This window comes from Aethalodelphis obliquidens, unplaced genomic scaffold (genome assembly GCF_003676395.1).
Source record: "Aethalodelphis obliquidens isolate GAN/ISIS:26980383/991018 unplaced genomic scaffold, ASM367639v1 scaffold7, whole genome shotgun sequence".
NCBI classification, from domain to species: Eukaryota; Metazoa; Chordata; class Mammalia; order Artiodactyla; family Delphinidae; genus Aethalodelphis; species Aethalodelphis obliquidens.
In genome coordinates, this window is record NW_020837951.1 from 28,935,515 (window position 1) to 28,963,084 (window position 27,570).

Below are 27,570 nucleotides of genomic sequence, written 5' to 3' on the forward strand. Positions count from 1 at the left end.
TCCATCAACCGTCTTCCCCATGCTGTGTGCTCTTTCTCATGTATAAATAATAAGCAAAGCAAGACTTAGGGCTTACTATGGGCTTTTGCTTCCCTGTTACCACCCAGGCATTCTCAAATCCATCCCACTCTTTCCATTCCCAATACGACTTCCTCTGTCTGGACCTCAATTTCTTTTTCTTTTATCAATGATTGGCCTCCTTACTTGTGTCTTACATCACCCATATTTGTTCTCCACAATGCAGCCAAACTGAATTACTTCTCTAAAACATAAATCTTGGCTGTTTTCTTATCTTCCTTAAATTTCTTTTAAAGGCTTCCCACTTATACACAAAATAAAAATAAAAATTTTAGTTAGCATGGTTTACATACTGCAGTCAAACAAATTCCTGAGGAGGAATGAGTTTGTGGCTTTTCTAGCTCTAGCTTGTTGTGACTTCTCCATTGGGATGCCAGCAAATTGCATTCCTGTGACTTAGGAAAGAAGACATGGATATGGTTAAGTGCCACCTGAGGCAATGAACTCATTGCAGAGTATGTTTTGGCACAATCATGATTTTTTTTTTCCTCTTGAGAGAGGTAGGCCAAGGAAATTAGGTGTTTAATGACTGATTATCTGTATAGGATAATCTGTGTAGGATTATATATTATTAATTAATATCATTATGCTCTGGGGCTGTTTAGAAAATCTAGCTTAAAAGCATGAATATAATAAACAAAAGATGGGTATTTCAAGAAATAAGGTAATATCATTTTTCTAAAATTTCAAAAAGTTTATCTAAGTGTTTTATTAAAAAAATTACGTATTGAGCACTTCCTATTTACCAGGGACTCTGGTCTTTGGGACAAGAATATTAGTCAGAAAAATGAGACAGACATTGTATTGATAATATGTATAGCTTTAAATAATTAATATCACTGTGTACAATACACTGCTGTATGAGAATATCAAGTTTAGCAAATCCAAATTATCTCAAGTTGCTGAGTTAGGAAAAAAACTTTCTGCATACCATTTATTATATCTGCCTACCTGGTCTAGGAATAAGCATTTTGCAACATACTGTTCAGGTTGAAAATGCTCCTGATATCAGAGTGCAGTAGGGGAAATAATTGCTTCACCAATGATAATTGAAAAGATAGCACACAAGTAAACCTTAAAGGTGAGGGGTTATACCTTGTAATTTTTTATTCATTACGCTTTAGCTATTTTCTAAGGAGGGAGGCTTTTGCCAGCTACAGAGACCTTAGACATTAACTAGACTCTGAGATTCCTGGAGGAGGGTAAGCCCTGAGAAAGAGGAGATAAACATATAAAGATGGAAACAGTAATTTCACAAAATCATCTTTGTCAACACGTTTTACTTCCTAGTTGCTGAGTGGCACCACAGGTCACATAGCCATATATAAGCTTCAATTTTTAGGAATTTAAAAGCAGTTTAAAAAATATACTACCCTTTTTATTATTTCAGGATCGTATTAATATAAAGTGAAACTTTGTCTCAATATTGGCTAATTTTTATATTTAAATGTTAATGCAGTTGCAAAAGACTTTTGACTCAAACAAACAAAAGCTTGAAATTATTCATTTTGAGGTTAAACATGTAAAAGTTCCTTAAAGATATATTTTTTAAGGATAAACTTTTTAAGACAAAATTTCATTGTTAATATATTTTAATTATTTAATGTCTTTTTTATTTTTAATTAAATTCAACCTATATGCACTACAACTTGCACTTTGTTTATCAATAACAAAGGTAGTAAATAAATACAGGATAAGATATCAACAGATAAACATTCTTAATGGAAAATCATCCATATAATTCGTTGTCTTTTCCCTTCAAAAAAAGTGTTACATGTGGAAAAGGAAAGGACAGACAGATGAAACTATTTAAACAAAGAAAAACCATTAACCTGGGCTACAGGTGCGTATTCCAAGGGAGTAAGTAAAATAAACCCTGCTACAAATGCATGATATTCCTTTTCATTACCCTTCCATAACTTTTCTGCTTGATCTGATTACAGAAAGGGAATTATAATTTAGTGTTGCCAGCATTCATTACTAGTGATATGAGAAGAAAAAAAAAAGAAAAATATTTAGTTGCATCAATTAGTGATAACTAACATTTAAAGAGTGCTCTGAAATTCACAAAGCACTTTTTATACACATTGTTTCTTTAATTATCAAATTAACCTTTAATTAATGACCTTCTCAAAAAAGCTTTTCCAATTGATCACCCACCCACTGTTCTCTCCTTGTGGTATTATGAAAGTAACACTTAAAAAAGAGAGAGTCTATTGTAACTATTACTAAGCCAGTGAAGCTAGAAGATGAATTAAAATGTAATAACTATATGAAAATGAAACCACTGAAATCTAATACATAAGAAAGGCATTATTTCTTTGGCATTGACTTAGGATATATCTTTTCATATATACAATAAAAGGAAGAAATCATTTTTAAAAACGTATAATGTTAGTCACAACTATATAAATAAAAAGGAACTTTATACCATTTAATACCACAAACAGAATTGAAGGCAAACAATAAACTAAGACAGAATACATGCAACATATATAAAAAGAGTTACAATTTGTAATACTATATTTTATCTGTATTATGTTTTAATTTATACCTGATTTTGTCCTCAAAATGGGGTGTGGTGGACTTAATATACAAGTAACTTCAACATAAAACAAAACTAATGATCCAGGGGGGAAATATGTTGGACATGAATAAGAAATATAAAGAAAATAATAGAAATGGCGGATAATATACGAAAAACTGTTCAATCATAGCAATAATTAAACATGCAAATAAATAATAATATACAGATTTCTCCTATCATCATGAAAAATTCTCATTACAGCATTATTTTTTAATAGCAATATATGGGATAAATCAAAATGCCCTTACAAGGACACTGTTAGTTTAAAATGATGAAATAAATCAGGATTTGAAATGTTTTATAACTTATGATATTGATGTGAGAAAGTTAAGTGAACATAGCATTAAATAAAATGTAAATAGCACATTTTATGTATGTTCATATATATATATGTAGAGACTTTAATATGTAGTATCTCAGATGAATACATATATATCAAATACTGGAAAGGAATCAAATCATAAATGTTTGTATTAAACCGAAGACTTCGCTTGGAGAATCCAGACATGCTTACTATGAAAATATTCATTTTAAAGTAAGTTTTGGACAGCTTCTATAACTACAGAGGAAAATAAAATTTATTAATTTTAATTGCAAAAGTATAAAAATACTTTTTAATGAGAATTCTGATTAAGATAACCCTTTTGAAACTTTTATCTTTTATTTGATGTTAAATAAACAAGATTGGAACAGAAATGCCACAATGTTAACAATTATCTTTTCAAAACACACAGCAGAACCTTAAATCTAAGAGCAGCTTTTTCTCATGCTATATGTTAATTTTCAAATAGGGAAGACAGAGAAAATGCTAAGTAGGTGTCTCACTGGGAAACTGACAAGATAAATAGAAGAACAGATCAGAGCATTTAATTTACACATCTGCAGCTGCTTTAAATGCTATTTGACAGGTATTGCATTTAAATCTGTTGGGAAAAACTGATTATCCAAAAGAACACACACACACACACACACACACACATATGTGTGTGTATATATATATTTCTGTTAAACAGAATAGCTATAGGGTACTTGTGGTTTACAGCAAAGATGTTTAAATCCTCCATGTTACTATTTTACCTTCAAAGATATTCTTAGAAAACTATATTTATTTCCCGTACCAAGCTCCAACAGCAAAATGCTGCCACAATTCAGACTGCATATTTTAAATGTAATTCCACAAATAAACCCAAAATGAGCCTTTCACAAAAAGTTTTTTCTTGGCTGTAGCACTAAATCCACTGAGCTAAAGTCTTTTCTCAAACACAATTTATATCCACACTGATTATTCAGAAACGGATTACCTAGTTTATGGGTTTTCTAGGTGTTTGACTTCTTTCCTCTTTCAGCTTTTCTTGCCTTTCAGGTTGCTCAATAGCTATGCTACTAACCTTAGAATGCAGCTCAAACCGAGCATAAATTCTGAGGTTCAACTAGACCTTATTGAAAATGTTAACTAGGTCACATATTAGATGTGAAACTTTCAACAAATAAGTTTGAAAAGCACAGCGTCTAAGAAATAAAAATAGTGACTATTGACTACTTATTATGTACTGGTCACTCCTCTAAGCTACCTTAACTCCTTTAGTCTTCACAATTAATAATAAGAGATGAGGACAATGAAACAGAGAGGTCAATACATTGCCAAAAGTCAAGGGTTGTAGGTGTTAGTTGTACTTCAAAGTTAGGAAGTTTGAGTGAGAACATGATCTCTTTACCACTCAATCCCTTTAATAAACATTTGCATTGCTGAATTAGATAGTCATGACAGCTACCTCACTTTTTATTTTTATTTTTTTACAATTTAAGAAGATACTGTTTTATTAGTTACATTTTGCTGATTCTTTCCTTAAAAATTGGGCTATGGTCCTAGAAAAATAAATGGATAGACATCTACCCAAACAAGATATATAAATGGCCAATAAGCATGTGAAAAGATGCTCAACATCATTAGTCATTAGTGAAGTGAAGATCAAAACCACAGGGAGATATCACTTCATACCTATTATGCTAGCTATTATAAAACAATAAACAAACAAATAGAAAATAGTAAGTGTTGGCAAGGATGTAGAGAAATAAGAACACTTGTGCATTGCTGGTAGGAATGCAAAGTGATACAGCTGCCACAGAATACAGTTTGGCAGTTCTTCAAGAAGTTAAAAATAGAATTACCATATAATCCAGCAACTCCACTTCTGGATATATATACAGAAAAGAATTGAAAGGAGGAACTCAAACAGATGCTTCTATATTAATGACCACAGCAACATTATTTACAATAGACAAAAGGTGGTAACAACTCAAACATCCCTCAACAGATGAATGTATAATTAAAATGTGGTATGTACATATAATGGGATATTATTTAGCCATAAAAATAAATTCTGATTTGTGTTACTGAGGCAGGAAAGACAGGGCTGGGTCCAAGGACAGTCTCCTCATGTATAGGCATTAGGCAGAAGGCAAAGACACCTCCTTGTTTTGCACTTAATGAGGCCATGATGCATGTAGGAATGGCATCTAAAACAGAAACTTTGTAACAGCTGAGCAAGAAATTGACCATGAAAACTCTGGAGTGCACAGCATATAAAAATGCACAGGTTGCTGATGACGCTTTATGACCTTCCAAGTGTGGCCCTCGACTAGTAAGGGAAAATTTAAGGGAAAACAGCTCTTAGAGCTCATGTACAGTGGCTTCAGGAGACAAATGCACAGGACCAGAAGTTGATGCAACCTGGTGCAATCCAGGCCATACCTCAACCCAACCCCCAATGAATATTCTGCCCCTAATCAAAAAGACCCCTACCCATTCAAAGGGCTAAAAATAAGATAAAAAGTGGGGATCAACAACCCTGCAGGGGGCGCTCCTCACTCCCTCCTACACTCTTCTCCTATGGAGTGTGTAACTTTCGTTTCTGCCCTAAATAAACTGCTTCTTTGTTCTCTATGTTCCTCAGCCTCAGTGTGCGTGTGTGTGTCTTTATTTTTCCTTGGTGCCTTTTGGATAAGTTGAACAAGAGCCTGGACTTTTGATAAAGCTCTTCCAGTATTACTACAATATGAACGAACCTTGAAAACATTATGCTAACTAAAATAAACCAGACACAGAAGGACAAATACTGTATGGTTCCACTTACATGAGCTGCCAAGAACAGCGAATTCATAGAGGTACGTAGCACAGTAGATATTATCAGGGACTGGTCGGGGGGGATGGGAATCACTATTTAATGGTTACAGAACTTCTGTCTGATGATGAAAAAGTTCTGGAAATGGATAGTGGTGATGATTGCAAAACACTGAGAATGTAGTAATGGTAATAAATTGTACATTTAGAAATACTTAAAATGGTAATTTTTGTGTTATGTATATGTTACCACAAAATAATTGCCCCCCAAAGCCACCTTATGAATTCCATTCTACAAAACAGATCTAAAAACACCACCTCTCCCTGTTTCATCATTTGCCACCTTACTCCAAGCCACTATCATCTTTAATACAAAATTTTGCAATTGTCCCAAATTGATTTTTCTATTCCTATCCTTGTCCACTTCATTCTATTCTCCATACAATATCTAGCACCAGCCTTTTAAAATGTAAGACAGATCATGTTACTCTTCTGCTTGAAACCTTCCAGTGACTGTCTATTTTATATGGTTCTTTACATAGTTTTTAAGAACATACATGATCGGATTTCCCCATTAACTTTTTGATCTCACCAAGGTCAAATCAAAGTAAGAATGATGGAAATGGTCTGCCCTGGGGAGAGGTTAAGTTTTACCACTGACATTGCATATAATCGCCAGATACATGGTGACAACTGAAAGCAAAATTACTTTTAGTCAGTTTTATATAACTTTATTACATTTATATAACTTTATTACAAGTTATAAATTTTCTGCAGAAAATACACCCATTCTGCCTTCATCCAGGATTGGGCAGCTGCCACAGACTCCTTCCTATCCCATTGACTCCTAGCACTTTTACTTTCTTCACTCCACTCTCTCCAATTTGATATCCTAACCTGTTGAATCAATTGACTAAGCAAGTGTATGACTCAGGGCCTTTGCATTTCCTGTTCTCTCAGGTTGGAACACCAGTTATCTGAGAGGCCAGCTCCATTATCTACAACAGACATTATCTCATACATCACTTTCTCTATGTGGTCTTCCCTGACTACTCTTCTGCAAAGTACACTGTCACCATCATACCCTAAATTCTTTCCATCTTCATTTCTTAGCAGTTTTTACCATCTAACATATATATTCCAGTTATTTACTGTGCTTATTTCTTGTCTCTTCCACAGGAATAAATGCTTCCTGAATGCAAGGATTTTTCACCTGATTGTTCAATGTTATAAATCCAGCAAAGAGAGCACAACCTGGCTCACACTGAACATTTAATACTTGTTCAATGAATGAGTGAAGGAAGGAAGGAAGGAAACAAGTCATTGGTGCTTAACTATATAACAAGTCATTGGTGCTTAACCATTAGATCCAAATACCACTATCTGTCTATCCAGAACACATACGAAAATGTTTATCACTAATAATTGAAACAAAATAAAGTTAAATGATAAACATCCATTTTATCAATTATCAAATTCAGAAACATATATAATTGCAAATGGGTTAGCAAAGGAAAGTGAAACAGGTCTCTTTATACTACTTGAGACAATGCTAAATGGTATATTTTTTGAGGGCAAATTGGAGAAACATAAAAACAGTTTTAAGATGGCCAAAATTCTCATTCAATACTTAATAATACTTCTTTTAAAATTTAAAGGAGGGCTTCCCTGGCGGCCCAGTGTTTGAGGGTCCGCCTGCCAATGCAGGGGTCATGGGTTCGTGCCCCGGTCCAGGAAGATCCCACATGCCGCGGAGCAGCTAGGCCCGTGAGCCATGGCCGCTGAGCCTGCGCGTCTGGAGCCTGTGCTCCGCAACGGGAGAGGCCACAACAGTGAGAGGCCCGCGTACCGCAAAAAAAAAAGAAAAAAATTAAAGGAAATACCCATGAATGCTATATTTATTTTTAATATGTTCATATGTTCATATATATATATATATATTTATATATATGTATTTGGGTGTGTATGTATGTACCTGTGGGCCATGAAGATACTTCCTTCCCAAGAGACCCTTCAGAGGTACTCTATTCATCTTTTAGTATATTTCTGTGAATGGAGGCCACCATTAGTTCCTATGAAAAATAGATGCTGTGTTCAAGAGTAATTTGATTACCTACAAAGGACTCTATGGCTGACTAAATTAGACCTCTGAGGAATGAACTATTTGGTTTAGTTGCAAAACAGGAACGTATGAATGATGACATCAAAGGGAAGTTGGACATTTGGAATATTGTAGTATAAATTTGCCTACTGCAATATTCTAGCCACCTCCAAGACCTGATTTACAAATATGTTTGAATCTGCCAAACTGTTTGAGAGGTTCATATCATGTTGGCATATTTCGACACATTATTAGGGTATGCACATCTTTTAGTCACTTGGTAGTGTTTTCTAAAACCACTGCTTTTGCTTATCTGGGAAGCAGGAAGTAAACCTGTAAAATAAGTTATTTATAGATTCAAATAATATATGTGGATGAGCTTTGGGACTACTAGAATGCTTATGTGAAAATGAAAATCATCGTTCTAGAAGAAAACAGTAAAAATATTCCAAGTGTCATCTAGATAAGTATTAAGTAAAACAGGCATAAAATATGTATTAATTCCAGTGAAAGATTTCCTTCCAATTAAATACTCTCTGCTAAAAGGTATCTGACAACAGTAGAGGTCCCTGATCTATGAAATCATCCACACACACTAAATCTGAGCCTAACTAAGTAAAGCACCATGCAGGAGAAGAAGAATATTCTATAAATTAGTGAAAAAGCATTCTGATTCATACTGTATCTATAATTATCACTATATAGTAGCATTAATTCATAATTATAAATGGTGCCCACATACTATTATAAAGCTCAAGGAATGTGATCAGCCTCCTTCAGCCTTCAACTAATTTTTAGATAGCCTTTTTGTGGCTTCAAGAAAATTGACAATACTGACATGCCATTAAGTTTGACTTAATTTTGCAAAATTTCACTTAGAAGCAAATGGTGAACTCAAGTTGAATGAGTGAATTGATGAATGAATGAATTCATTAATAATCCAATAACACTTATCCTACCTATTTTGGCTGTTAGAACAGAAATATCATAGATTGGGTGGCTTACAAACAAAGAAATTTATTCCTCACAGTTTTGCAGGGTGGAAGTCCAATATCAAGGCACCCACATGGCTGCATGAGGGACCGCTTATGGGTTGCACACTTCTCATTGTACCCTCAAGTGACAGAAGGGCAAGCTAACTCTCTGGGGTCTCTTTTATAAGGGCACTAATCCCAATCACCAGAATTTTGCTCTCATGACCTAATCATTCCCAAAGGTCCCACCTACTAATACTATCATCTTTGGGGATTAGGATTTCAACATATGAATTTTAAGGAAAAATATTCAGACCCTAGCAATACTTAAAAAACAAACATTTTTTTAAACAAAGAACTTTTCTTTTGTCCTGTAACATATAATGTCACCAGCCTATTAAAGACTCATCCTCTTTTTCTTTTGAAGAAATGGAGGCTTGGAAATGCATCTCAAAAATATCTCCCAGATATTTAAAGTATTTTATTGTCATTATCCTTTTAAATTATTATGACTATTATATTTCATCATCTATCCCTACATTACTGACTTCACCATTAACATAATACATAATCTTTTAAGTTGTTTAAAACTATTTCTAGTCTAAAACATCATCTTGCTAGGAAATTATGGCATTGTCTCTCAAATTCTTAGCAAACTATTTGAAAATAAGAAACAAATTAGTACCTCCAAAAGGGAAGTCTGAAAACCCACATAATGCCTGAATATGAGCGGTATTTTCAGTAACTACAGGACAATGGTATTGAAGTCAGAATTCTCAGTGATGAACACAGGCTTTACCACCATAAATGTTTGCTAGACTGAAAAGAAAATGGGTGCCTCTTTATCTTTCTGCCTCTACCTGTATCTAGTTCAGGCACTCAGAGTCTGTACCAAAGAGATAACTGGGCAGTCAACCATCGATTTCTCAACCATTGATTCCTCTAGTGCTAGAGCTTTGTCCCTATATCTTAACAAATACCTCTATTTCTACATTAATTTACTGCCTGAAGTTCTTAGGAAACAACTGCACAGAAAGTGAATGAAAGAACCAAAGGGAGCAAGGTGGATCCTAAGTTGCTCATGCACAATGACGTGTAGTTCTAACAAGTATATCATTTAGGTAGGGTTGAAATTAGGAACACATCTCTTGTTGAATGCAGCTTAAAAGTTTTCAAGTGTTAGTCACACTTTCTACAAAAACTATTTATTAGTTTTAATAATTACTTTTAAATCATACATACTTTCCAGTAAGACATGTTCCAAGGTGCTGGTGCCCAAGAGAAAAACTTTATAACTCCACTACATTCCCTTCTCTTAGCACAATGAGTAAAGGTGTGGTTAATCACCTATCTACTTCTTCCTAGTACTTGACATGTTCAAAAATTAATTGTTTGTACTTTGAAAATGATATGTCCCACATCCAGTGTGGTGTTTGGCATTTTTATAGTAGTGGCAAAAAAGTATGAGCATTTAAAGCCAGTAGCAAAATTTTTTAATGGGGTAACAGTAAGGAAGGTGGACCATGAGACATGGGGTGGGTATGTGTGCTGGAGCCAAGAAAAAAGTCACAATTCTCAGCAAGACAAAATGAGAGATTTGGTTTCCTCATGAGAAAGATAAAGAAGAACTGAAAAGGAGAGAAAAGAGAAGCATGAAAATATCCAGAGAATTCCAGGCTACAGAAGTTTAGGTATTAAAAGTCCTCAGTGGCCAAAGGCTCTTTACGAAACAGGGTTGCTAATATTCAATTTGAAGGTGTTTATATTGCTCTGATATCACATTCCCCTTCCCATCTTTTCCCAAATCTTCAATAACATCTAACAAACAATTGCATTTCTTGGGTTAAAGTGGTGTGTGTGTTTATGTGCGTGTTGTGGGGGGGACGGGTGGTGTTATGTTTTATTTTTCCTCAAAAGCAAGGGCTTGGCTCATTTTCAAGTCTACGTTGACATTATGTAGGTCAGATGTTGCACATATAGAATGGCAAGAAAGCATATCAACCAAGGAAGTAAGTGAACCATGAGAATATGAATCATTTTTACCGTCTTCCAAGACACTTCAAAATACTTGGGGACAATTCTGGAATTCCAGAGCATGAAAATTTCCATTTTAGCCAATCATATCTAGACCTCAAGTGGGAAGAAGAATCTAAGACCCATGTAGCACGTGAGTTACAATGAATAAATTGATAAATATTTATAGCATTGAGGAGACCAGTGAAATCAACAGACCATTCCCTCATTTACATATAGGAAGGAAAAGCAAAAAGGTGAAGTGATCTGATTAACTACATCAGCAAGAAGGTGGCAACATCAAAAGTATAACCCAGGATCTCTGCTTCATAGCATTCAACAATACCAGAGCTCTTTGTAATATTCTAAGATTCTATGACTCAAATCTCTCTGCTGTAATAAGGCTATACACTCTGAATTTAGATAAGGAACATTCTTTAGATAAGGAAGATTCCTTCAGATTTCCTATCTGAATGCATTTCAATGTATAAATGGATTTGAATGTAAGGTCACACTTCAAAACTCATGTTCAGAGTACAGTGTTTTTTCTATCCATTTATCCTGGTTTATACGATACATGCTTAACTAGCATATTACCTTGGATAGAAATGTTCTTCCCTGGGTCTCTTAATATTAGTAGATATTTTTGAGCTATACTGTTAAATAAAACATATAAAACCAAAACAGCTTTTCTAATCTATTGCTTCCTAAGTTTTAACTTAATGCCTTCCTTAGGCAGGAAAGTTATAAGTAGCTGAAAAAAGGGAACTACAGTATAAGTGCTATTACTGGAAATGCTGAAATACATATAGAACTGTGTTTGATTCTTTCAGAATTACTCATTTTATATTGTCTGCTTCCATTCTTTTTCCAAGCATTAGAATCAGGGATGCTAAGAATAGCAGTTACAGCATTCTCCATGAGTAAAAATGGACTGGGTTTCTATAAATAATGTATTTTAAATTAACTAGCTGCAACATCCCTGACATGCAAAATCCTTCCTGGATCTGAGTTTCACAGATATAAAATGTGTATACAAAATATACTCACCACCATGCATTACTACTACAGACCTTTATTCTTTTGCAATTGATTGTTACCCAGCTTATACTAAGAAATTGTTCAGCTGTGGAATTTGAAGTGTGTTCATATTTATGTTTTCAAACTTCATAAATATTACAGAATATTAATAATTGTTCCCTGGAGAAAAAAATATGGTGCCTATTTCTGAAATTATTATACAATCCATTTGAACATTTTTGAAGCACTGGAAAAGTGAAATAATTAAGATAAGAGTAGTGATATAACTCTTTATACCTCAAATTTAAAATAATAAATTCAGGAATTTATAGATGATAAATATTTTGGATATATTTACTAGAAACTAAATTCTCAGAGACAAGAGCCCAGATGACTTCGTTATCTCTTAACTGCTTCCTTCCTAAGGCATCCAACCATTTTCTTTATATTTCCTATCTGTATTAACATTATTAAATTATTTGTAATTCTGACTGAGTTCCATATTTTTCTGTAAAAAGTGTTTTAAACGTGCCTTGATAAATAATATCCAATCTGATCATTACTATGATACGTGCAGGTATGATATCATGATTCATAATAAATATATAGCTGGTCTTTGTTCCTTCTCTGGCATAGAGTTCCTAAATTGAAATTTGAAATTTCCTAAGTGATGACAGCAATAAAGTTGTCTTTTGTTATGTTAATGAGACAACTCTTGAACAGCACTTAAGGTTGAAGGTTGGTTGCCAGGAGAACCAATCTAATGGTTAGAGGGTTAGACTTTCCAGTCCCACCCACCCTGACCTTTCAGGGAGGGGAGAGGAGCTGGAGGTTGAATCTGCTGCCAATGGACAATGATTTAATCAATGATTCCTATGTAATGAAGCCTACAGATACCCAAAAGAACTGGGTTCAGAGAACTTCTGGGTTGGTAAACATGTGGAGATTTGGGAAGAGTGGCAGAATTAGAACATGGAAGCTCTGTGCTCTTTTCCATATACCATGCCCCATGCATCTCTTCCATCTGGCTGTTCCTGAGTTATTCATATATACTTTTATAATAAACTGGTGATCTAGAAAGTAAAATGTTTCTCTGAGTTCTGTGAGCCACTCTAGCAAATTAATCTAACCCAAGGTCTTGGAACCTCCAATCTGTAGCTGGTCAGTCAAAAGCACTAGTAATACCTGGACTTGTGACTGGCAGTGGAAGTTGGGGTCGGAGAGGCAGAAGTCTTGTAGGACTGAGCCCTCAACCTGTGGAATTTGATGTTATCTCTGGTTAGATAGTTTCAGAATTGAGTTTAATAGTATGGCACTCTGCTGGTATCTGAGAATTGCTTATTGGTGTGGGGACCCTCCCTGCCTCCTAATACACACACTGGAATTTCAGGAACCCAAAAGAGCAAGACACTATTTCATAAATGAGTAAATAGTTTTCTGAATTTGTCAGTAAAATTTTCATTACCTTAGCATCTTCTGTTCTTGCTGCTCCATAGAAAGCAAGAGAAATTTCTGTGATTCTGAATCATCAAATCCCAACCAGTTTGTCCAGCCTCCCCAGGTTCCTGAAAGAAACATGTGGAAGAGAGACTCAGGGCAAAGGGCCTTTTTACTTCTATAAGGCTCTGGGAACTCATAACCATGGTATATTGGGCCAAATTACATATAAGCACAATAACTGATTTTAAGATTCATCTTGACAAAAACAGGCTATTCACTTTGTCCTTCTCCCTTGAGGCCATAGTAGAGTTTAAGGGTAAGTATTCTGAAGGCAGATTGTCTGTGTTCAAATCCTACCTCAGATACTTCCTGGCTCTATGGCCTTGAGCCTGCTACAAACTTCTCTAGATTTCTGTTTGATGTATATAACTCAAGGATTTGATGTCAAGGTTTAAGGAGATAAGGCTTAGCAAGTGCCTACCACAGAGCAAGACACAGAATTAGGATTCAATAATAATACTTGTTATTATCATTTTCATTTTTATGAGTTCATGAGCTCTTAGTATTTCAATAGTAGAATAAAAGTAGAAATAGAAAACCTAAAAAAAAAAGGCCCAAGACTTAAGACTCGAGCACAGATGAAATAAAATACCATTCTCCAGCCATTTTTAGGACAGGTCTACATACAAGCAAGAAATAGCCCCAAACAGTCCCACCACTCCATATGGTGGAGAGCTGTTTGACCTCACATGGTACAACCAAGCTAGTTTGTTCAAATACGGCTCATGGTCCTGTCTCCAAATTACTTGTGATGTTTGTTAAAAATATTAAGTAGCAACTATAATATTATTAAGCCCACAAATGCAAAAATTTGGATTAGATAAGGAATATTTCAGATTTTTATTCTGACTAAATAAATGGAATATATAAATTTGAAACTTACTTATGCCATAACTTTCAACTTCAGACTTGGGACAAACTGACAATACACACACACACACACACACACACACACACACGCACGCACACACACACTCTCTCACACACATACACTTAAATAAATTTAATCATTGTAATTCCAGTTAATCTCAGTTACATCTGTTACATTATGGATGTATGTCTTAGTTATTTAAGGTATGAATCTAACTTACTCCCTCTCCTTACCCCACTTTTGTTCAGACTGATTCTGTATTCCAATACTAAAGTACCACTGGGAAAGGACTGTAGAGTACTAGTTTGTATTCTTCCGCTGGCTGTCGTCAGATGAAATGCATGTCATCATTTTGGGCCATGATAGGCCCATATTTCATTATCTTTAGTGACTCCCAATTTTCTACACAATTACATCTAAGCTCCTTAGTAAGACACACAAGACCCAACACTGACCTGCTTTCTTCTACCTTCTCATTTTCTTTATCTCCCTGCTTCAATTTCTATCCAGAAACATTGAACTGTTCCAAGCTAAAGACACAATCTTTTATTGAATTTGTCTTTGCTGATTTTTCTCTTTCTACTTGGAATATTTTTGTCTTGCTTCTTCAGTTGGCCCATTCTTTTTCATTTTTAAGATTCAGCTCAGAAGTCACACTTCTTAAGAAAATTTCCCTCACTGCCCATCTGAATACACACACACACACAAAGGCATACCCTTATTGAGATGGGTATTCCTCTTCTGGGTCTCCATAATACTCTGCCACTGACTTATCACAACGCATTTTAATTATCTATTTGCGCTCTCCTGCTTGCTTCACAGGAATATGATTAGTGCAGTTGTATAGTGCCCAATTCTCTGAAGGGTTCCACACTTGGGTTTCAATGATATACAGTCACTGTCTTGAAATTTTTAATAATTTCATCTTGAATTTGTGTTTCATAAATGAAGTCTCATAGGACAATGGAGAGAGAGAGAGAGAGAGAGAGAGAGTGTGTGGTGGAGAGGGGGCTTGGAGCCTTGGTTAACAGGTATCTGACCTCCTATTGCCTTCTACCTCCCTGAATGGGTTCTCTGTCTCCCATTCCTCTGCCACCTGGTGCCCTGGGCCCCACTCCATCTCCCCCTCCTGTCCAGTGACCACTGCAACTCTGTGCTCCAGCTGGGGCTGGAGAGTCTGGGTGTATGGCTCTAGGATATATGGCTCTAGGGTGTCTCAGTTGGGGAGTATAGTGGCTGTCTCCACCCTGGGCTGGCACATGACTGTGCATTCAGAGAGTGATTTGCCCATCCCTGGTCCCGAAATCAAACAGTGCCTGAATAGATTGCAAGCTCCTGAGTGTAGGCTATCCATTGGGGGTTAGGTCAGTGATCCAGGGGAAACAAGGCAATATGAAATATTAAATCTGGATGTTTAATGATATGTATAGCATGATTAATGATACGTTGTTAAATATGTTTATGACTGTGTAAGAAACCAGAGTTTATATATGAAAATTTTAAAGACAAAAAATTCCAAGTTATGGGATTAGAGACCATTTTATTTTCCTGGTGCTTTTTTTTGTTGTTTTTTTTTACATTTTCTAAAATGTAAAATTCTAAAATGAGCATTACTGAATTACTCCTGAAATAATTTTTAATAAATGCTTTGAGAGATAAAATGGAGAAACATTTTTTTTGTGGTTAAAGCTTTTAAGTATCAATTAAGTAAGTTGCATGGGGGGGGAGTAACGGGAATGAGGAAAATTTGTTTTAGAAAATGGCAACACTACATGTTCTGAAGAATTCATGAGAAAGGAAAGTTGTATTGGAAACTGATAAGCTCAACTTAGAAAATAGTGAGGGAAACTTTGGACTTAGAAACTAGTAATAATTAACTGGAAGCTGGAAGTTTAGTTATGAATTTCAAAAATGTTACAGCTAGAAATATGGATTGGGGAATATCAGCAGATAAATGCAATATAGCTATAAAGGGCATAGCTTAAAAATCTGTTTACGGAAAGCTAATTTGTTTAAATGGCTGAGTATACATCATGGAGTTTTACATTCTGAAGCAGTGGCACGAGGAGATTTATTACTAGCATTAAGTGGGTAAGGTACATGTTACATCCTAAGGGCAGTGGTGTTAATATGCATATTTATAAGAACAAGAACTTCCTTCTCTATATTTTACCACTTAAATACACCTCTGATTGTTACAGTAATTTAACCTTCACCTAATTTCACTAAATTAGTTTAAACATCAGCTAGTAAAAGTTAATTGAAGAAAATGTAATTGGATACCTTGAGTACCGCCCTACTATGCAATTAAGCAATCCTTTGTGACTGATAGTTTTAATGAGACATCAGTTCAAAGTAAAAGCTAGGAAATATATACTGCTGACTTTTGTTACTGGGCTTTAGATGAAGCAAATCCTGATGGGCAAAATAGCTTCATTTTTTAGTCAAGAAATACTTACTGAGTACCTGCAAGGAAAACAGCAACATTCATCGGTGGCCTCCATATTTTTTTTTAATATTCATTCAATTACCATTGTAGTAGTTCAAAATAAATACCAGTACTTAGAAAGTTAATTGACTATGGAGGGGTCAAAAAATTGCTTATATCAGGAAATACCATTTTTACTTAATTGTGTAATTTTGGAGTAGGTCAAGGATGACAAGTGAAGGAATAAGACTAGATTAAAGGCCAGCCATGGAAGGAACATATAACACAAAGAAATACAATCAATGCAGATGCTATATTTAAAGTCTTATATTTGAGCAATTTCAACCAGAGGGCTTGATGTCAAACCCTGAACACAAGGAAACAGCCATTCCAATTTATATCTATGAACTCTAAACTAGATGGCTTTCATAGTAGGACCTACAGAATACATTGATACTGTAGGGGAGCAAAATTTGCCACCCCAACTTCTGTCTCTTTGGCATGAGAATTTAGGTTATTTTTAAAAATAGAGGACTCAGGAAGTTTTTCTTTTAACCTCCCTGTTAGCTGTCTAAAGAATTTAAATAAAGGGCCTGTTCCTGGAATAGAGCTATCACCAAAAATATCTGCAAAGATAGGAACTAGGTGTGGTGAGGGAAACTCAGCAGGCCCTAGAGATCAGAGTCTACTCTGTGTCACTGTCTCTGCATGGCCTAGCAAACATTTGCTTTTCCATCTCCGTGTGAATTGCCTTCTTCTCAAGTCACAAAACACTACCCCAACATCCTCTTTTGTCTTTAGCTGAATAGGATATTTAATGTGAGGGTTTCAGCCATTTTGGTGAGTTATTCAGTTTTCCTGGGTCTCTCCCAGGTTTAAATGTTATTAAACTTTTGTTTGACTTTCTCTTGTTAATCTGTCTCAGGTCAACCAAGTTCTTAGGCCAGCCAGAAGAAACTAGAAGAGTAGAAGAAAATTTCTTCCTTCCTGACAACAAGAAGCACACAAAATAAGAACTGGTTCCAGGTTCGATCAAACACTTATTTTTGGTCATAAGTGAAAGATGGTTTCACTATTTCCCAGTGAGGGAGGAGTAAAATCATACTCTATATTATTTGCTATTTGATATGTTAACATTTCGGTTAAATAAATGTGGCTTTCATTACTTACTACTGTTAGAATTAACAAAATGGAGTCATTTGCTCCCCACAACAGCAAACCAAGACCTAATCGCATATCCAGAAATGTGACCTTTAAAACAATCTGAATTTCTTGATCAACACTAGTGAGGTAATCTGCAAGATAAAGACCCCTGACATTCCCTTCCACCAAAAGAACAGCCTGGCTGGAAACAACCTCTTCTTTTCTTTTGCCAATACTTTCTTGTCCCATCCTCCTTCTGCCTATAAAACCTCCCATTTTGTACAGCTTCTCTGCGGACCTATTTACTACATGAGATGCTGCCAATTCATGAATCTTTGAATAAAGCCAATTAGATCTTCAAATTTATTCGGTTTAATTTTGTTTTTTTAATATTACAAATGGATTATGGTATGATTTATTATAAAGTCCAATTTTTATTTTCTGACTTAAATATTTATGCATTTATCAAAACTGTCCACATTAAACATTTATGAATTCAAAGTAATGAAACATACTGATTAATATAAAGGCATTTTATTTATTTTTAAAATAAATTATAATTGACATAATGTTATATTAGTTTCAGATGTACAATATTTGATATTTTTATACATTATGAAATGACTACCACAGTAAGTCTAGTTACCATCTGTCACCATACAAAGCTGTTACAATATTATTGACTATATTCCCTATGCTGTACTTCTTCGTGACTTTATTTTATAGTGGGAAGTTTGTACCTCTTAATCCCTGTCACCTATTTCTTCAGTCCCGCACCCCTCTCCACTCTGGCAACCACCAGTATGTTCTCTCTATAAGCCTATTCCTGTTTTGTTTCTTTTGTATTTTAGTGAAACATGTAAGTGAAATCATACAGTGTTTTTTCTCTAATTTCACTTAGTATAACACCCTCTAGATCCAATCATGATGCTGCAAATAGCAAGATTTCCTTCTCATTTATGGCTGATTAACATTCCATTATACATGTATTAATATTCCGTTATATGTATATATGTGGGCGTGTGTGTGTGTGTGTGTGTGTGTGTGTATATATGTATGTCACATCTTCTTCATCCATTCATCTATTGAAAGACACTTAGGTTGTTTCCATATCTTGGCTATTGTAAATAATGCTGCAATGAACATAGGGGTACATATATCTTTTTGAACAGTATTTTCATTTTCTTTGGATAAATACCCAGAAGTGGAATTGCGGGATTGTATGATACTTTTATTTTTAGTTTTTTGAGGAATCTCTATACTGTTTTCTATAGTGACGCACCAATTTACATTCCTACCAACAGTGCAAAATGGTTCCCTTTTCTCCACATCCTAGCCAACATTTATTGTTTCTTGTCTTTTAGATAATAGACATTCTGACCAGTGTATGTCACTATGGCTTTGATTTGCATTTGCATTTGATTACTGATATTGAGCATCTTTCTATGTGTCTGTTGGCCATCCGTATCACTTTTTTTTTTTTGTATCACTTCTTTAGAAAAACGTCTATTCAGGTCCTCTGACTTTTTTAATCAGACTTTTTTTTTTTTTTTTACATTGAGTTGTATGAGTTCTTTATACATTTTAGATATTAACCCCTTATCAGATATATAATTTGCAAATATATTCTCCAATTCATTTTGTTTGTGGTTTCCTTCACTGTGCAAAAGATTTTTTTAGCTTAATGTATTCCCATTTGTTTATTTTTGCTCGTTTTGCCCTTGCCTGAGGAGACAGAGCCAAAAAAAAAAAGAAAAAACACATTGCTTAGACTGATGTCCAAGAGATTACTACCTATGTTTTCTTATAGGAGTTTTATGGTTTCAGGTCTAAATAAAGGCCTTTTAATCTAAAAATGAAACTGGCTTGTAATCACAAGTCTTTCTGTATAAAATTTGCTTCAAATTATTACTGAAGTCAAAAAAAGAAAAAGCAGTAAACTTATACCAGAAAAAAAAGATGGAATTAAAAAAAATCACACTTTACATGGGTGAACAAAATTCTAAGTATAAATTTAAAGAAAATATCCTTTAAGAACCTAGCCTGCAAAGTTTTATCACCAAAAGCTAGGCTAAGACTTCTCTTCTGTAATTCTAAATTACTGAATAAAAGGGAAATTTCCAATGGATTATGAGGGAGAAATACTGCACATCTAGAATTTTATATTAGCCAATTGTCTTTTCTCTATAAGAGCAGCAGATTGATAGTTTTGGATATAAACCAGCTTATTTCTCTTAAATTGTTGTCATTCAGCAGAGTGAGTTATTAATTGAAAAAGAAAATCTAGTCTGTGAGAGTCATAATATAAAATATTTGGTAATCTCTTAAACCAGTATCAAATACTGCCAAGTATAAACAGTATATCACGATTAACATAAGTCAAAGAATTGATTTCAACTCTGTAATTTTGAACAAGTTACTTATCTTCACTTAATTTAATGATTTATGCAATCAGTATATCAGTACAGTCAGCCCTCTGTATCCACAGGTTGTGCATTCACAGGTTCAACCTATCTTGAATTGAACTGAATCCATGGATGGTGAACCTAGGTGGATACAGAGGGCCAACTGCACTACTCCATTTTATATAAGGGACGTTAGCCCCCACCAACTTTGATATCCATGGGAGTCCTGAAATCAATAACCTCTGATACTGAGGGATGACTGTACCAACTCTTCCAAATCCTATTTCAGTGTGAAAGGGACTTTCAAAATGCTGTAAAAGATGATAATTATAAGTTTAAAATGTCACTTAATAAGCAGCAACTACGGTTCTAAGTAATTCATATAATTAACTTATTTCGTCCTGGAAACAGTACTATAAGGTATGTAGTATTATTATTGACTATTTTGCAGGTAATGAAAACTCTGGTACAGAAATGTTAAGTTTTTTGCTCAAAGTCACAGGGCATTAAAGTGGCAGAGGCAATATTCAGGACCAGGCATTCTGGACCTGGATCCTGTGTTTTGAGCCATTATATAAAGAGATTTTTAATACTTACTCAGGAATTTGCAAATTATAAAGTAGAAAAAGAGGAATTTTTTGCAGTTTTTTTAACATAGATTTTACACATTTATTTACTTCTTTATAAATGTAGTTGACATAGTATAAGCTTCCCTATCTATTAAACTACTCTATTAGGTTAAACTAATAAAACAACTATATTTCATATTTATGAAAAACTAAACTTTGTTTTTCTCTCAAATTTTGACACATTTCAGAATGTGACCCCAAAACATCTCTAATTTCCTCCTCTCTGTAATATAGAAGAGGTAGGCTTCCATTCCTTTCTACGTTTCCCCTATGTGGTAGATAGAATTCTAAATTGAACACTAAAACTCCCATCCTCTGATGTACAAACTCTGATAATCTCTTTCCCTTGAGTTCAGGAAGAAACTGAAAATATTATGGGATATTGCGTCTGTGATTTGGTAACCTTATATATTAAAGGTGTATCAATATTGCAGATATAATTAAAGTTCCTAATATACTGACTTTAGGTTAATCAAAAGGGGCATTTCCTGAGCGGGCCTGACCTAATCAGGTGAGTCCTTTAAAAGATAATCTAGGGCTTCCCTGGTGGCACAGTGGTTGGGAGTCTGCCTGCCGATGCGGGGGATGCGGGTTCGTGCCCCGGTCCAGGAGAATCCCACATGCCGCGGGCCGGCTAGGCCCGTGAGCCATGGCCGCTGGGTCTGCGCGTTCGGAACCTGTGCTCCGCAGCGGGAAGGGCCGCAGCGGTGAGAGGCCCATGTACCGCAAAAAATAAATAAATAAATAAAAATAAAATAAAATAAAATAAAGATAATCTAGAGGTTAGCAATGGAAAGAGTCAGGGAGAATTCAAATGAGAGATTCTCCTGCTGGATTTGAATAAATAACCTGCCAGGTTTTGAGAAAACCATGTGACTAGAATCCAAGGGCAATCTCCAGGCTCTGAGAGTGAGCTCCAGCTAACAACCTGTAAGAAAATGTTGACTTCAGACCTTTAACTGCAAGGAAATGAATTCTGCTAACAAACAAGGTCAGCTTGCAAACAGATCTTTCCCCAGTAATGCCTTCTGATGAGAAGGCTGACACTCTGATGTCAGCCTTGTGAGACCCTGAATGAAGGATCCAGCTAAACTGTGCTCAGACTCCTGACCCACAGAAATTATATGGTAATAAAACTGTGTTCTTTTAAGATGCTAAATGTGTGGTAATTTGATATTCAGCAAATAAAAAGCCAATATATCCTATATTCAAGTTTGCTTTTTTGAAGCCCTTTTACAAATTCAACTGTTTTTTGGCATTATCTACTATCTGTATAAAAAATGGCCATTTTATACCTACTGTTAGGCTTCTCCTATTTTCCCCCACTCAAAAGCCTTTTCTGATGATTTCATATCACTGATCTTCCATAATCTTCTTGAAACTTATCATTCTGACCTATACAACTATATTATGTAATGCTAGTCCTATTACATAGTTTTCTCTATTGCAAAATCAAGAAATTTTCTATTTTGTACGATAGGTATTGACAATTACTCTCAATCTGGGTAAGGTTGGTGTTTCTCTAACATTTTAATAGCATAGACTTTTTTACTATAAAGTGTTTTAGTGAACTTCACTGTATAAAACATATGTAATGCATTTTAAAAAGAAGTAGCTATTAAAATTATGTATAATTCAGTTTATGAAAAATTATAGAAAGGTGTGTGTATGCATATACATGAATAAAAGAGATCTCTGAATGAACACCAAACTGTTGCTGATGCTTATCAGTATAATGAGATTTTAGGTGATTTTTATTTTCTTCCAAATGACAGTATGTAAAGTTCAAATTATTTACAGTAAATCATACATTATTTTATAATCAAAGCAGTTCCCTGTGAAAAAATAGAAGGGAAATTGTGAGAAAATATATACTAAAATATTGACAGTGATTATCTTTGATTGATGGGAAAATGAAAAGTGTTGTTTTCTATTTTTATTCTTGCAATTTAAAATTATAATTTGAGTATATACCCTATGAAAACAGTTTAAACAACATAGGGTGCATAGAGTAGAAATTAAAAATATTTATACTAACACTTGTATCTCTGTACTCAATCCCAATGTGATTCTTCTTTCAATTAAAACACACTTTTTTAACAGTTTGATTGTCCTATACCTTCACATACATAGTTGTAGGGGAAAGAATGACAAGCTGTCTATATCCTGAGAGGCAGAGAAATAATTTAGTACTATCTTTACATGTGTGATGTGTGATGTGTGATCAGTTTCTTCTTTTTCCTCTAGGTCCCAAAAGGAGGGAAGAAGGGAAAGAAACTCTTGGCTAAAGTGTGCAATTTGATGCATTTTGACATGTGTATACACTTGTAAAATCACTGCTGATATGAAGGTACAGAATATTTTCATCACCAAGTGTTTCTTTGTACCACTTTGCAATCTTTGCACACTGTTACTGTCACTATAGATTGGTTTTCTTTTTCTAAAATATATATAAATAGAATCAGCCATCATAGACACTTTTATTTCTTGGCTTCTTTAACTTGGCATAATGATTTTAAGATTCATCATTTTTTTATTATTTTTTATCAGCGGTATGTTCATCTTTACTGCTGAGTCACAATCTTTTGCATGGATATTTCACGTTTTGCTTAGCCATTCACCAGTTGATGAGCATGTGTTGTTTTCAGTTTTTCACTAGTATGAATAAAAGCTACTATGAATATTCTTATACAGTTCTTTGCGCAGACTGTTTTCATTTCTTTGGGGTATACCTACGAGTGGAAAGGCTGAATTTCGTGATACGTGAATATTTAACTTTTAAAGAAATCACTAGACAGATTTCCAAAGTGGTTGTACCATTTCATATTCCCACCAGCAGGGTATGAGAAGTTGCTCCCCATTTCACCAACTGTGAACTTAAATCCTTTTAATTTCAACCATTCTAAGAGTTGTGCCTTAGCATCACATTGTGTTCTTAGATTGTAATTCCCTCATGATTAATGATGCTGAGTATGTGTGCTTATTAGACATTTGTATATACTCTTTTGTTAATCATCTGTTCATATCATTTGCCAATTTTTCTATGGGATTGATTCTTTTCTTATTGTTGCGTTTTAAGAGTTCTTTATATATTATGGATACAGGTCCAGTCTTTGTCAGATTTATTAAGAATATTTTATTCCAATCTGTGTCTTGCTATTTATTTTCTTCATGGTATCCTTCAAAGATCAAATGTTTTCAACTATGATAAATTCCAATTTATAACTTACTGTTATTTTATGCTTCTTCCTTTATACTACTACCTAATAAATATTTGACAATGTTAAAATCATAAACTTTTTATAGAAATTTTATAATTTTAGCCTTTATATTTAGATCCATGGCTCATTTTATTTTTGTGTATGGTATGAGGTAAAGTTTGAGGTTCTTTTTTATTCATACAGCTTTCCAATTCTTCAGGCACTAACTGTTTATAAATCTTTCCATTCTCCATTTAGTTACCTTGGAACCTTTAGGGAAAATCAACGAAAGCTACATGGTGATTCTATTGCTTTACTTTTTATTCTGTTCTTTTGATCTAGTATCTATCATTTTGCCAACACCACCTCCTCTTATATACTGTAGCTTTATAATAAAACTTGAAATCATGTAATATAAGTTCTCCACCCTTTTCTTCTTTCTAAAAATTTCTTTGAGAGACTTCTAGTCTGGACAATACAGTGCAGAACCATTTTTTTCCCTCTGCTCATCATCAAGCACAACTATAAATCCTAGAAATGACACAAGAAACAAACATAAGAGAATTCTAAAGGTAGTAAGAGAAAGGTAGGGAGTTGACCACAGGAATGGAGGAATAGCATTATGTCAGGGGTCTGGTATCCTCCCAACCAATAGAGGAAAGCCATACAGAGGTTTCCCACCTCCAGCTCTCCCAGCTGGGGAATGAGGGCAACCAGGGGGCACTGATAAGACAGACCATTTCCACACATGCTTTCCCCACCAAGAGACACTCCTGGCGGTTCTGGAAAACCTGTTCTGCCTACTCATGCAACATCAACAGAGACCAGAAGGAGTCCAAGCAGTACCAGATAAAGTGAGCAGACCAAAATAAGATTGCAAAGGCTTTCCAAATTAAACTGCCATTGGAAACACAGCCCCCTCTCCTCAAATACACAATGTTAAAAGACCCAAAAGGATGATATAATGATTTTAAATGTATACACACCAAACAACAGAGACTCAAACTGCATGAAGCAAAAACTGATAGAGTTGAAAGAAAAAAGAGACAAATCTGAACTTATAGTTGGGTACTTCAACCCACCTACCCCCCTCAAAAATGGAAGGAACTCTTAGAAAATCAGCAGACACATATAGGATCTGAACAATGCCATCATCCAAAAGAATATATTTTACACATATAGAATATTACACTTAACAACATAAGATTGCAAATTTTTTCAAGTGCCCTTGGGACATTCAACAAGATTGGCCATATCCCAGGCCATAAAATAAATTTCAATGCATTTAAAAGAACTGAAATCATACAAAATGTGTTCTCTAACCATAATCAAATCAAGTTAAAATCAATAAAAGAAAGACAACTGTCAGATGGTTTTGCATTTTGATTACACTGGTGGTTAAAAGAACCTACACAGGTAATAAAATTGCATATTTTTTATGCAAATGGTTCAAATGTAAATACTTGAGTACAGTGTTAAATAACTGTGAGAGCAGGCATTATTGTCTTGTTTTTAATCTTACAGGAAAAGCATTAAATATTTCAACATCAAGTATATATTAGCCTTATGTTTCTCCTAGGTGACTTACAAATTGAAAGTCTCTTTCTTGTTTGCTGAGATTTTTTTTTTTTAATGAATAAGGAGTGTTGAATTTTACCAAATTCTTTTTCTGCATCTATCAAAATATGTTTTACCTCCTTTGTTAATATGATGAATTAAACTGATTAATTTAAGCACGTTCAAATATCCTTCTATTCCAGGAATTGAACCTATTTGTTCATAAGGTACTACCCTCTTAAATATTGTTGTATTCAATTTGACAATACTGTTAACGATTTTTGTGTTTATGTTTATGTTCATGGTGGACTGTCTGCATTTTTTTTTTCTAATTTCATTGTCAGGATACATATTTAGAGTTAACTGGTCTCAAAAGGTGTCTCAGAGAGGGAGAGTTCCATCCTCCTCTGCTTTATCTGAAAAACTTCAGGATTGAATGTTTGATGGAACTCTCAGTGAATGCATCTAACCATGAAGAGTTTTTTGTGAGTTTTTTTGATAATTAATTCCTTTTTGATTTGTGATATATATATATGGGGAGGAGCGAGAGAGGGGGCAGAGAGAGGAGGGAGAGGGAGAGAGAGAGAGAAAAGAGAGAGAGGGAGGTGTGTGCGTAGGTCAAAGATCTGCAACAGTCAGAATTTGAGCTAGAGAAGATCGATGGCTTGGTAACTGTCTGTTGGCGAGAACATAACTGCTTTTCCAGCAGCTCCTGGAGCAGGTGCATCCACTGATTCGCTGGGACTGTCCTACAGCAACCTGGAGACGATTAGGCGCGAGTCTTGCTGGGGTGAGGAAACCAACTTCTGGAAGATTCCCGAGCCCATCATCGTAAAAACCAGTCTCCCAGTAGTTTCAAAAGGGCCACAAAACAAACCAGCCCCCCAAATCTCGGCAGCCGAGAGCAGCGAACCAGGAGTGCAGGAGGAAGACCGCTGCAAGGGATGCTCAGTCAGAGAGACAGAGAAAATACTGCCGGTAACTACTTCCAGTCCAAGCCGGCCAGCCAGATCCCGGCCAACGACCCTCGGAAGAGCCTCACGCATCACAAGCCGCCGCCTGGCCTCCACGGCCGCCTCAGCAACAACTCTGGCGTCCTGCCCACTCAGGCCCCTGAAAGGCGCCAGCCTCTGCCCTTCAGCCTCCAGCCCTCGACATCGCCTTCACCGAGGCCAAGCATAAGGAAAGCAAAGACAATTCTGGCTTCTGGCAGCGGCCTCGGTTGGCACAGCTGCCTTGGGGCTTCTGTGAGGCTGCAGGCCTCGGCCCCTCCCCCCCCCCCCACACACCCGTGACCCGGAAGCCTTAGGAGACACAGGCTTCGGGAAGAAACATTCCTTCCCTCTTCCCCACAGAGCCCACCTCTGGCCGGGCTGCGAGCCCCTCGGAGGCTGGCCCGTGCTCCTTGGAGAGGCCCGCCTCGCTCTCCACGCCAGGGCGTGTTCCCTTCTGCTCACCTGCCTCGGAGCCTGCCTGCCGTCAGTGCCCACCCGCGACGGTGTGAGGCTCGGTGGGCTCGGAGCCTCAGCTCTGCCTCAGGGCCTCTGACGGAGTGGGAGCAACTTCCACGTGGCTCAAGCGCAGCATCTCGGCGCCTGGGAATGGTATCCCCAGCTGACGGGCCCCACGTCCTGAGGTAAGCCCTGTGGAGGTACTGGAGGAGGCTTGGAGCAGAGGGCCGGTGCGGCCCGCTCGTGGCTGGTCTGCCTGCGCCTTGAGGAGACCGCTCCGCAGTCAGCAGCTCAGTCAGCTGCCGTGTGGGGGTGGGGAGGACGCGCAGCGTCTTCTGTAGCCCTGCCTCAGATTTTCTGAGTCATAAAGACAGCTTTCCCCTTTGTTAATTTTGTACACTGCTTGCCTCATTTCTGTTTTATTGATATATACTTTTATCTTTTTCTCATTTCTACTTTTAGTTTCCTTTGCGTTTTTTATTTTTGTTACTT

General features: G+C 35.8%; 1 pseudogene; it reads left to right on the top strand.

The window, feature by feature from the left end:
- The first annotated feature begins 24,876 nt into the window (after positions 1-24,876).
- LOC113619419 (kinesin-like protein KIF17 pseudogene) lies at positions 24,877-26,936 on the top strand (annotated as a pseudogene).
- The last annotated feature ends 634 nt before the right edge of the window (positions 26,937-27,570 follow it).